Source organism: Peromyscus californicus, unplaced genomic scaffold (genome assembly GCF_007827085.1).
Source record: "Peromyscus californicus insignis strain IS unplaced genomic scaffold, ASM782708v3 Scaffold_4__1_contigs__length_199733344, whole genome shotgun sequence".
Classification (NCBI taxonomy): Eukaryota; Metazoa; Chordata; class Mammalia; order Rodentia; family Cricetidae; genus Peromyscus; species Peromyscus californicus.
Window position 1 is genome coordinate 18,474,994 of NW_026294562.1, and position 13,300 is coordinate 18,488,293.

General features: G+C 47.0%; 1 protein-coding gene across 3 annotated transcripts in view; it reads left to right on the top strand.

The window, feature by feature from the left end:
- Dnmbp (dynamin binding protein) overlaps window positions 1-13,300 on the top strand; it is a 106,770-nt gene that overhangs the window by 61,309 nt on the left and 32,161 nt on the right. Inside the window, exon 1 of one of the 3 annotated variants that reach the window (XM_052762338.1) lies at window positions 11,210-11,344. The exons of the other annotated variants lie outside the window; for them this stretch is intronic. The gene's annotated coding sequence lies outside the window, so the exon portion shown is untranslated. Of the gene's footprint in view, window positions 1-11,209; window positions 11,345-13,300 lie in introns of those variants that run through there. 3 annotated transcript variants of the gene reach the window in all.

The following is a 13,300-nucleotide window of genomic DNA, read 5'->3' on the forward strand; positions in this document are numbered from 1 at the left end:
TGACCCTCAAACAAGACAAGCCTCTCACTCACCGGAGTTGTCTTTCACTCTTGATTATCAGCTGCCCTCAGTTGCAAACCTCTTTCTGTCCTTACGCTAATGTTTTCGTTCTTGTGGGGACAGCACAATTGTTAGTGTGACCTTCTTCTCCAGACTTCAGGGGAAGAGTTGGCTTGTGTTGCTGCTGTTCTTTTCTTGTCTAACTGGCAGATGGGGCCCCGGAACTCCTGTGGAATCCAGAGCTGTTTGCAGTTTGTCACTGGGCTTTGCACCTGCTAGGTTAGGTGTAAATCATTTTGTCCCCACAGCCTTCCCTCGGGGATCTGCAAAATGGGAATGCCACTCTTTCTTGTTTGTCTTCAGTGCTTTGATGGTCTTGTTGTAATTTGTGTTCTCCCCAGGCTAACAGCCTCTGTTGTTCTGGCCAGTTGTGGGGGATGGGCGTCCGGGTTAAGGCTAGAGGATCAGGGTCGGAACTGGAGACAGTGAATGATCTGGAAGACCCCCTCACACCCTCCCCCCAGGAGGAAGCTTCCTCACTGAGGGCTTCCACAGAATGGCTGCCTGCTTAGGTTTGTACTGGGGCCATCAAAGACCGAAGAGAGAAATTCTCATTGCACCCCCAGACGTGCTGGCGTCTTATCCCATGCTCCTCTAGCACTGGCCTGATATAACTCAACATTTCCAAGTCGCTGGACAAAGCTGGCTCCATGTACCTGCACTCTTGAAGATAAAAACGAGATCAAACCCAGCTTCGGCTGGGAGGCTGAGGAATTTAGCAGCTAATCTTTCTTCTTTTCTATCCGTGGATTCATTTTTCTCTCTGAAGTGACTGGGATTAGATGACATCTAAATTCCTTTCAGCTCAGAGAAGTCTGATCGTGATTCCTTGTGTGGGTTTGGATATGGCTTCTCTTCCCTCCCCCACACCTCTTCCTGGTGAACTTTGCTTCCAGCCTGCACTTCCTTATTGTTGGAAGCTCCTAACTGTTATCCAGGGTGTTTATTCTGTGTGGGGTGTTGTAATGTGCCCTGTGACCTCTCTGAAACCAGCTTGGTTCCACCGTATCATTGGCATTTTCACAGCTCTCTGTGTTTGTATCTGGACAGTGAGGGTTCCTCATGGAGCTGTTGGCGTTCTTATGCTCCTGATCCCCCCCCCCCCCAAACCAGTCATCAAATCTCATCCTCACTAGAAATCGCTGAGCTTCCATTGCGCTGGTAGCCGTGACCTTTACTGCGTGTTGCCCAGCAACAGCACTTACTGTGAAGGAAGACAGTGTTAGAGTGGGTGTGCCCTGGGTTCAAATCTCAGCTCTGGTGTCTACCAACTGTGCTGTTTTGGGCAAATTACTTAACCTCTCTGAACTTTAGATTCCCTATTGACTAAGTCAAGATATTACCCATGGGGCTGGTTGAAAGGTTAAGAGTTCTTTGCTGTTCTTGCCGAAGACTCAGTTTTAGTTCCCAGCACTCACATGGTGGCTCACAGCCTTCTGTAACTCCATTTCCAGAGTATCTGACACCCACTTCTGGCCTTTGTGGGCACCAGGCACACACATGGTACACATATATGTACATACAAGCAAAGCACGCACACACATTTTAAAAAATGTTTTAAAAAGATATTGCTCACGTGTTTGGAGTAAATAGAGTAATGTTCATACACTACTCTGTGTGTGTGTGTGTGTGTGTGTGTGTGTGTGTGTGTGTGTGTGTGTGTGTGTGTTATCCACCTAACTCTCTTTCCCTTTACAAATTGCCCACTAGACTGTCACTCCATGGTTCCCTGAGGTACAGACTCATAGTTATGGCTGCTGTTGGACATTTGTGAACACTTGAGCTTTAATGGTGAAACATCCCATCTTTTTCTCCCTTCCCCTGCCTCATCCCTCCTACCCCTCCAACCATCCCTCCACCCACCCATCCACCCACCCATCCACCCACCCATCCACCCACCCATCCACCCACCCATCCACCCATCCACCCATCCACCCATCCACCCATCCACCCATCCACCCACCCATCCACCCACCCACCCATCCACCCACCCATCCACCCATCCACCCACCCACCCATCCATCCACCCACCCACCCACCCATCCACCCATCCACCCACCCACCCATCCATCCATCCATCCATCCACCCACCCATCCACCCACTCATCCACCCACCCATCCACCCATCCACCCACCCACCCATCCATCCATCTATCCATCCTTCCATTCTTCCATCCATCCATCCATCCTTAAATCCTTCCATCCATCCAAGAAACAGTTGCCCTATGGCTGCACCCAGCCTCTTCCTAAGCCAGAAGCCAAGCCTTTCCCCAGCTCTCTTTCCTCCCTCCTTTCACCCTCCTCACCAGATCCTTCTCCAAGTACCTCTGTCTATCTTGGGCAGTTGGGACAAGTCTGTTAATAGTTTTGGACCTTGGCCCTAGGGTGTGGTCCACGGACCTAAGAGGCCTTCACTCCTAAAGTGTCAGGTTTCTGTGAACACTGGAAATGCTGAGTGAACCTGCTCTGGGCTCTAATGGGAGTGTTTTCCAGCCCTTCTCAGTTGCTGACTACTCAGGGCTCTTCAGCTCACTTGCTCTTGTTTTCTCGTGGCTTCCTTGGTGTCCCATCACTGATGTGCATAGTCTGTTCAAGGATTTGAAGGGATTTCTCCATAGATTGTGGTCTTGCCCTCGATGGCTCCCCTGCAGGACTTCCTCCCTCATTTCTAGCCCTTTCCTGGCCCGAGACTTGAACTTGTCTTCTCAGTCCTGGCTGGCGACTGGCTGGCTCTCTTCTGCTACTTTATTCCCTTACTTGTCAAAAGCCTAGAAACTGCCTCAGGGGAAAAATGGGTCAATACTAATGTGGTCTAATTGCATTTTCTTGTTGTGAGTCACGTCCCCTTCAGTTTCTGCTGCTTTTGATTATTTCGTAATGCCTACATATAATTATCGTTTTAATACTATGTCCGCAGTTGTTAATTAGTTATCAGTAGGGAGGTCAACACGATATCAGCCACCGGGTATCATTAAAGTTTTACACTTGCTAAGAACGTAAGTGGTTATGACAGGAAGGGACCTTGTCCCAAACCCCCTGTCACCTGTGTTGAATTAAAGTGATATTAGGATCTGGAGATGAAGATTTATTTATTTATTTATTTATTTGAGACAGGGTTTCTCTTTGTAGCTTTGGAACTTGTCCTGGAACTCACTCTGTAGACCAGGCTGTCCTCGAACTCACCGAGATCCACCTGCCTCTGCCTCCTCTGGGATTAAAGGCATGTACCACCACCGCCTGGCTCTTTTTTTTTTTTTTTTTTAAATCCTGGCATGATCAGACACTGGATGGCCTGGGAATTGAACCTGGGTCCTCTGAAACATCAGTCAGTGCTCTTAACCTCTCCACCTCTTAAGATGAAGAATTCTTAACAGAGAAAAATCTGAAAGCAGAATTCGGGTGAGAGGTAAGGCTCAGGGTTCCAGGCCAGAAAGGTCCCATGGCAGAATCTTTTTATATTAATTCTAGAAGGAACCTTTCATGCCAACAAATCTAATGTTTTTAATGAATAGTAATTGGGTCTTTTTAAAGAATTAATTTATTTTATTACTTTATGTGTGTGAGTGTTTTGCCTGCATGTGTGTCTGTGAACCATGGGCATGCCTGGTACCCATGAAGGTCAGAAGAGGCTGTCAGATCTCCTGGGTCTGGAGTTACAGATGGTTAGAAGCCACCATGTGGGTGCTGGGAACCAAACCCAGGTCCTTTGCTAGAGCACCAAGTTTTCTTAACCACTGAGCCATCTCTCCAGCCCTCTTGATTGGGTGTTTGTTTGTTTTTCAGACAGGGTTTCTCTGTGTAGCTTTGGCTGTCCTGGAACTCACTTTGTAGACCAGGCTGGCCTCAAACTCACAGAGATCCACCTGCCTCTGCCTCCCAAGTGCTGGGATTAAAGGTGTGCGCCACACTGCCTGGCCATGATTGGGTCTTAAAGTGTATTTATTTACTGGGTTGCAAATGGCATTTCTGAAAAATAAAAATTGTAGGATCTCTCTCTCTCTCTCTCTCTCTCTCTCTCTCTCTCTCTCTCTCTCTCTCTTTTTCTCTCTCTCTCTCCCTAGAACCTTTTTATGTGGCCCTGGCTGGCCTGGAACTTGCTATGTAGCCGAGGCTGGCTTCTTGAACTGACAGATCTGCCTCTGCCTCCTGAGTACTAGGATTAAATTCATGCCACTACCCCTGGCTACCTCCCCCACCCCAGGGTTTCTCTGTGTAACAGTCCTGGCTGCCTCTGCATCATGAGGGATCAAAGGTGTGCGCCATCACATTCAACTTAAAAATTTTTTTAGATTTACTTATTATTTTGTGTGTATGGGTGTTTTTTGCACACATGTGTATCTGTGCACCAAACGTGTGCCCGGTGTGTGAGGAGGTGGTGAGCCTCCACGTGGCTGCCGGGAATCAAACCTGACTTTTTGGCAAGAACAAGTGCCTTAACCACTGAGCCAACTTTCCAGGCCTGTTTTTGTTGTTTCTTGATTATTGTTGTTTGAGACGCTCTTCTCAGACTCTCAAGCTAGGTCGCTCTAGAACTCATTGTATAGCTGGACTCACATTAAACTCAGAGCGGTCCTTCTACCTCAGCCCCCCTCCCCAAACCCCGAGTGCTGGGGCTACAGCTGTGAACTACTACATCTGGTTAAAATAAAAGCTAATGAGGAATTTAAAAAACCCATCAGTCAGGCAATGGTGGTGCATACCTTTAATCTCAGCACTCAGGAGGCAGAAGCAGGCGAATCTCTGTGAGTGTGAGGCCAGCCTGGTCTACAGAGTGAGATCCAGGACAGTCAAGGCTACAGAGAGAAACTATCTCGGGGAAAAAAAAAAAACAAAAAAAACAAAAACAACCCAAAAAAACAAAACAACAACAACAACAAAAAACTCCACCAACCCATCTAGTATAGTAAAAAATCATGTCTTATGTATGTGTGAGTATACATACATACATATATACACACATACACACTTTGTAAATGTATATATACACATACTGAGTAAAATGTGGACCACATTTTTAAAAAGTTTGAAAAGCACTTAAATTCAGATTACTTAATTGATGAGTGAGGAGCGCACAGACAAACTGACAGACGTCCAAGGCAATTAGACATGCCTAGACCAGAAGGGGACTGTGGCCTCATCACCCAGAGCAGCACTTCAGCTACATTAGCAGAGTGGGAGCCAGAAGACGGAGGATTCCTTCTGCATAAGCAAGCTTAGAAGAGAGGGGAGAACTAGGAAGTCAGCGGGGCTGCAAACGGGGAGAACACAGGCCACCCACAGAGGCCGGGAGGCAGTGCCCGGAGAGAGCCACCCGTGGTAGCAGGTGGGGCACAGAACGGCTGGCTGCGGCATGGCGTAGGTTACAGAGTGTGAGCTCCTTTTCCTGTTACTCGGATAAAATAAGCTGAGAAAACCAATTCAGGAAGGAAAGGTTTATTTCACTCACAGTTCAAGGCACCCAGCTGTCAGCACAGGGAAATCGAGGCAGCGGAGCATTAGAAGTAGACGGTCACATTGCATCCTCAGTCAGAAGGGGAGGGAGATGTGTGCATGCTAGTGCTCAGCTCACTTTCCCCATTTTATGTACTGTAGAATTCCCAGCCCAGGGAATAGTCCTAACCACAATTCAGGTGGGTCTTCCCACATCAGTGAATGTAATTGAGATGCCCAGGGGCCTAGTCTCCCAACACACTGTGTTCTGTTAAGTTGGTGATTAACACTAATAACTATCACAGCCCCACCCCTTGTCAACTCAACACTCAAATGTATCACTCCTCTTTAAAGGTTAATAATCTTTATAATTTTTAGTTTATTATTGGGGTGGCAGGTGGAGGTCAGAAAACAACCTGGGGGGCTGGTTCTCTCCTGCCACCTCTTTGTGGAGCCTGGGGAGCCAACTCAGGTTTCAGGCTCCTGTTACAAATGCTTTTTCTTTTTTCCCACTGAGCCACTGAGCTAGCCTACACACACCCCATAGTCTCCAGACCATGTCATAATGTAAAATGCATTCATCGTCTCTGTTTCCTGACTGCGGATGTGATGTGACTAGCGGCTTTAAGATCCCTCTGCCTGGATAGCCCTGCCATGGGGTAGACATTTATGAGACCAAGTGGAAAGACTAGAAAGCAAGTCACCTAATAGAAACTGAAGGAAGTATGGGTTCACCAGGTAGTATAGAAAGCAGCCAGAAGCCAGGCGTGACCCCCAGCAAAGTTTGGTAAGAGTGGCACAGGCCTGTAATCTCAGCACTTCCGAGGCTGAAGCAGAAAGGATGCTCTGGGTTCCGGGCCAGGATGGGCTCCATAACAAGACTTTTCAGGAAGAGTTTTGTTTAGCACAGCGCCACAGGCCTGTAATCCCAGCACTTGGGAGGTAACAGCAAGAGGATAAGGAGTTCAAAGCTAGCCTCAGCAACTTAGTAAAGTCAAGGCCAGCCTAGGCTGCATGAGGCTTGGTCAAACAAAGAACAAACAAAAACGAAAATAATAAAATGAAAGAAAAAAGTTTTATTGGCTAACACAAAAATTCTCTTTAAGAAAAGATTGTGTGTGTGTCTGTGTGTGTGTATTGGTTTTTCAAGACAGGGTTTCTCTGTGTAGCCCTGGCTGTCCTGGAACTCACTGTATAGACCAGGCTAGCCTCAAACTCACAGAGATCCGCCTCTGCCTCCCTAGTGCTGGGAGTAAAGGTGTGTGTCACCACTGCCTGGCTTGTTTGTACTTTTAAAATTATGTGCGTATGTGTGTGGGCTTGTGCTCATGACCGCAGTACCAGCAGAGGTCAAGAGTGTGTCTGATCCCTTGGAGCTAGAGTTTCAGGGAGCTGTGAGCTACCAGAAGTGAGTGCTGGGAACTAAATTCGAGCTGGGAACTAAATTCGAGTTCTCTAGAAGAGCAGTGGGTGTCCTTTCTCTTAATGGAGCCATCTCTCCGCCCTCAAAATCCTCTTATTAAGCAGTGATAATATATTTCAAGTTAATTGTCTACCTGCCTTATTTTACTTCTACCTAAAGACTGGAAAAAGACAACAGCTGAGTTCGAAGCCTCTGGTGACACCTTTGCAGGGTTTATGTTTATTTGGTGCACGTTCAGAAATGGTGTCTCAGTTGCCCCTTGCATGCTTTGGTGTAATAAATTGCAGCCTTAAGGATTAGGCACTGGGTTCTGGAGAGGAACCTGGAAAAGGGGCCTGGAGAACAAAGGGGGGGGGGGGAGTGGCCTCTAGCTAGTTCTAAGACTCTGTCCCAGCAGGAATTGTCTCCCAGCCAAAGGCCAAAGCAAGCAGTCCCTGAGCAAAGGTCACGGGGAAGTTTGTTCTGATGCTGTTGGGATTTAGGGGCCTGAGATGCAATGGATTCAGCACTGAAGCTCAGCGATCTACAAGTTTCCCATGATCCCTGAAGAAGGCAATGAGCCCAGCGGGAGGGTTTCGCGGAGAAAGGACAAACTGCCTCCAGACAGAAGTGAAGTGGGCGCTAGACGGAAAGAATGGGGGCTGGGTAGGTGGGCTGGGGCCGGGGCACGGGAACACGGAAAACCAGGATTCATGATTCCTCCAGGCGGATCTGGGGTGAGGATGAGCAGATTCAGAGACTGCCTCCTCTGGGGGCTTGCTGCACAGACTAACTCCGTCTACACAGCAGTTAAGGAAGCCAGATGGCTGCCATGGCTTCCTACTGTCTTTTCTCTCTTACAAGGTGTCATTTCAGCAGTGTTTTATTGCCTGTTTTCATCATCAGTTTAAAGAGATTATTAGGTCAGGAAGGAGACCTCAGGTCGTTAAGTGAGGAGTTTAAGATAGATTTACAAGGTGAATTCATTGAAAAGTGAATACGCTATGTCACAGCAAATATCCTTTCCCCCACTCTACCGTGTGTGTGTGTGTGTGTGTGTGTGTGTGTGTGTGTGTGTGTGTGTGTGTGTGTATGTGTGTGATATTAATATTACACATACATCAAAAAGTCACAATTTCCACACCTTCAGCATTTTCCAAATATGTGTATTTAAAGTGCCTTTCCAGGGGCTGGTGGGATGACTCAGTGGTTAAGAGCATGAAGGACGGGGGTGGGGGGTGGGGGGGGGGGTGGGGGGATGGGGGTGGGGGGTGGGGGGGGGGATGGTGGAGGGGGTGTTGGTTCCCAGCCACCTGTAACCAGATTCCAAGGTTCTGATGCCCTCTTCTGGTCTCTGTATAGTTGCATGCACATGGTAACCTGCAGACCACCCGAGACACACAAATACAGATAAATAAGAATCAACAAAATTAGGGAAAAAAAACCAAAACCTTCCCTTTTAAACAAAACCACAGCTCTTTCATAAACTTTTGTATACTGATTGTTTTCAATAACACACATTAAATATCATTGCATATTAGTACATAGGTACCTATACATCCATATCCCCACCCCCCCTTTTCTTTTGCAACAAAGTCTCACGTATCCCAGGCTAGCTTCAGATTCACTGTGTAGCTGAGGATGACTGAGCTGATTCTCTACCCTCTGCCTACCAAGTGTTGGAATCTACATCTCACCACCATGTTGTGGGATATTTGATCACATCGTGTGAAGATGTGTCTCTGTCCTTCTGCACCTACCTAAGGCACCTTCTAATTGGGTTAATGAGGAGCTGAACGGTCAATAGCTAGGCGGGAGAGGAGAGGCGGGACTTCGGACAGAGAAAGGAACTCTGGGAGGAATCTGAGGCGAGGGGAATTCACCAGCCAGACACAGAAGAAGTCAGACGGCTCGTACCGAGGAGAGGTAACACTTGGCAGAACATAGGTTAATATAAATGGGTTAATTTAAGTTTTAAGAGCTACATGGGAACAAGCCTAAGCTAAGGCCAAGCTTTCATAATTAATAAGAAGTCTCCATGTCATTATTTGGGAGCTGGCAGTCCAAAAACAGTCTGACTATACCACCATGACAGTTTTTATGACATGCTGGTGATCAAACTCAAGGCTTGTGTGTGCTCAGCGAGCATTCTACCAACTGAGGCACATCCCACCCCTACATAAATCTTGTAAAAATTGTATTTATATTTTATGTATATGAATGCTCTGCATGTACACCTGCATGCAGAAGAGGGCATCAGATCTCATATAGATGGTTGTGAGTCATCATGTGGTTGCTGGGAATTAAACTCAGGGCCTCTGGAAGAGCAGCCAGTGCTTTTAACCTCTGAGCCCTCTCTCCAGCCCCCTACATAAATCTTAATGGCCATAATAATTTCTGTTATATGGACATGTCATCATTTATTTACACAGCCTACTTTGAAGGGACATTTGGTTGTTTCTGTTTAGATGATTTCTAAGCTTATTTTTAAGCTTTATGTTTTTTATTTAGTAAAAAAAAAAAAAAGTATGTCTCTGTATCACATGCATGCAGTGCCCACAGAGGCCAGAAGAGGGCGTCAGAGCCCTCTGGAACTGGAGTTACAGAGGGTCGTCAGGTACCCTGTGAATGCTGGGAATGGAACCTGTGTCCTGTGCAAGAGCAGCAAGTGCTCTTGACTGCTTAAATCGCTGATGTATGAACATTTGTCCAATTATTTACACAATAAATTCCTAAAAGTGAACCTTTGATTTAAAAGGTCTCTTTGGGGGATTGTTTCATTCAGAGGTAGAGTTTGAGGTCCTGGGTTCAATTCCCCATACTTCTATAAATACACGAAAAGTCTTTTTAAAGTAAGAACTGTAGAAAATTTGGAAGTTTTATCTGCTGTCCATGCCTTTGTTGGTCTTTTAATTTTTAAAATGAAAGCTTCTCCTGCATCATTTCGGCCCTAATCTCTGGAATGCCACTGAGTATTCATTCACTGTGTGTGATAAGAGCCAGATTTTATCTGATGGCTTTATAATTTGCTCTCTACTTAGTGGGTTTAGTAGACAGTTGTTTGAATACAGCCTTTGTACCAAGTGCGCCACTATGCAGTTATGATGGCTGACCTGCGGCTGCAAAGACCGTGTAGAACTAACTTCATCATTTGCCACGGGATGGCTACCAAAATCCAAAAGTGGCATCTAGGTCCCAGTTGGCAGGAAAAGCCCAACAGTAGAACCAAGACAGCCAGCTGACCCCGAGACTAGAATGTCTAGTCAGCCATTTATCGCTGTCTTTAGTAAAAACGGGGGTGACAGCGGGGTTGTTAGGAAGAGGCGTCTGCAGCAATGTTTGCCGCATATCCTAAGTGCCATATAAATATTGTTTAAATTAACTAAAAACTCAAAGGCGCGCCTTCTGACGGTGGAGGGAAGCAGCCAAAGCCAACCCGAGCTTCTGGAGGCGGTGCTTTTCAGCGGCGGGAAGGGCACACCAAAGGTAGAGTCTCTCTCTGGGAATGCTTACAGTTTCACCTGTCTTGGGATGTCGCGTTTTGGTTTTTGTTTTTCTTAAAATTCATTATGCTGTTTTGTGACTCCAGAAAATCCCGACTTGGAGCTGGTAGTGTGACTTGGTGGTGGAGTGCTTAGCTGGTGCACAAGGCCCTGGGTTCCATTCCGAGCACTCAGCAAAATTTCAAAAGTACCCATTGGATTAAAATCCCCTTTGATCTCAGCTTCCCCCGAGGCTGACTCAATGATGAAATTAGTGTGTTCCTCTTCCAGAACTTTCTCTGCCTGCTTACATTGTATACGTGTTTAGAAATATATGGCAATGTTTCCAAGTTTTCCTTTCGTTTATTCCTCTTTTTCTTCCATTTATTTACAGAACGACACTTTGAAGGTTTCTTCTCCCCAGATTCCTTTGAAGTGTAAATGTTTGCAGTTTGTGAAGGGGCTCCAGATGCCACTCACTCCTGGTTCTGGATTCTGACTACTGGACCTGCTACCCTGAAACCTCTCTGTCTTCTGAGGGTAGAACCTACAGTAGGCAAGACCAGGACAAAGTGAGGGCATCGCCCGGGCATATGCCCACGTCACTCTGGGATAGGGACAGCCTCCCCAAACGAAGTTTAGGTTGTGGCTGAAAAGACAAGAGCTAATAGTGCCCTGAGGTGGAATTTTGAGGGGTTTAGGACTAAGAGCGAAAGCAACCGGCAAGGAAAGGGTTGTGCGCAGGCGCTGGTGCTTGGTCCAGCAGGGATAAAGTCCGGCTCCATCCTTTACGGCCAGCCCCGCGGCGGTGCCTGCATGCGTTTGGTGATTCAGAGGGAAATTCGGAAAGCCGGGGGATGGGCAGACCCTACTCGGCGGGCACTAAGGGGCCCAGGCGCTTTCTAGGCGCTGGGAAGGTTCAGCTCCTCCGCTGATGCTCGCACACCAGCGCGGGACCTCGGGGCTGCAGGTACAATGGGAGCCGCGGGTGCAGAGAGCGTGGCGTGGGACCCGGGCGGGACCCTGGGCTTTCCCTGCTGGGCTTTCTCTCCAGCGCACAGCCGATCTCTCCCTAGGCAAGCGGACAGGGCCTGGCTTTGCGTCTGACTTTGTGAGTGTTAGAGGAAGCTCTGGGTCCACCCGCTGGTGGAAATGAATCTAGGGTAACACTCTGACCTGCGGAGAAATGGCCTTGGTTCCGGGGCAACAGAAAGTGGAGCGACCACGGCTCTAAACCGTACAAATACTTTGCTTTGTTTTGCTTTAAATCACCAAATTCGTGCAGTCAGCCCCAAGTCCTTAATACCTGTGAGAAGAAAGCGCCCGCTGGCCTGCACTGGTTATTGGTAAACTGATGATGCCTCAGCTTCCTCGATGGGATTACCCATCTCCAGATTTTGTTCTTTTGGGAAAGTAGGGCTTTTGAACCAATGCACAGGGCATTTTTCTAACTTATGTCTGCTGCTCGGGCAGTGCCTCACCCACCGTGGGAAAAGGACTACCTTTTGTTGAGTTATCATGTTTAATTCCCCCAAGGACTCAGCAAAACAGGTGTTCTTCTCGTTTTACAGATGAGGAATTTGCCCAGAGGTGAACTTTTGTAGGACTCCCAGGGTAAGATTCAAAACCTGTCTGTCACCACTAGTTGAAGGTGAAGTCTTTTCTCACTTGGCTTTCCAAATACTGAAAGTTTTGTTTGTTCATTTTGTGGTGCTGAGGACCAACTTCTGGACCCCCCAGCCCTAGCCCCAAGCTCAACCCCCGAGTGACACTTCCAACCCTAAAAATGGCATATCAAACTTTTTTTTTTTTAAAGCAGATATGTAGGTTAAGGGAATCAGTTTTACATTTGGTGTTCAGAAACACCAAGGATTTGTTAAAACGCAGATTCTTGGGTCCCACCTACATCTGCTGAGTCAGATTCCCAGGAGTGGTACCCAGGAAACTGCAGACTTGCAAACAGTACCCCACATAGGGCCTTTCTTTTATCTTATTAAACAACAGGTTTGGTATTTTTGTTGTTGTTTTGACTAGCCAAGAGCCTGTCTGAAAACAAAACAAAACAAAACAAAAAAACAAAAAGAAACTGCACTCTGGAAGTTTGGGGGAAAATGTGTCATAACCATTATTGAAGTTTGAAAAAAATGGTTAGGATACATCTTTCTCACTTTTTTTTTTTTTTTTTTTTGGTTTTTCGAGACAGGGTTTCTCTGTGTAGCTTTGCGCCTTTCCTGGAACTCGCTTGGTAGCCCAGGCTGGCCTCGAACTCACAGAGATCCGCCTGCCTCTGCCTCCCGAGTGCTGGGATTAAAGGCGTGCGCCACCACCGCCCGGCTATCTTTCTCACTTTTAATATAAATAAAAGCCTAATCTCTTGGCACGGGCAGCTGCCTTTTGGTTGAGTAAAAACGTACCTGGTGCGTTGTCCTTCCAGTCACTGTCATTAACAGATCTTTGGTCCCCAGAAGACCGTTTCCAGGACGTTTTACAGACTTGAAGCAGTGTGGCCTTCTCCACTTGAGAGTCCAGCAGCACTGGACTAAATGCTCGGGGTTCCAACTTAATCTTTTGAGACTGTGCCTCCAGAGCTGCTGCTTGCCACAGAACCTTTGACAAGTCGGTCAGCCTCCTAAATCTTAGGTTTGGGTCTGTTAAGTAGGAATAATAACTATCGTGTGCTTTAAAGCTTTGGCATACTCAGTGAGTTCAGGGATATAATCTGTAAATTAGCTGGAGTGTGGTTGGAATTAGTAAATGTCCCCCTTTTTTGGAGTTTTATAGTCTTACATTAATGAGTCTCTCTTGTCAGTTGGCCACTACAAGATCTAAGATATTTGGGAATCACTTTGAAGCCGAGGGGTGGTGGCCCATGCCTTTAATCCCAGCACTGGGAGGCAGAGGCAAATGGATCTCTGTGAGTTCGAGG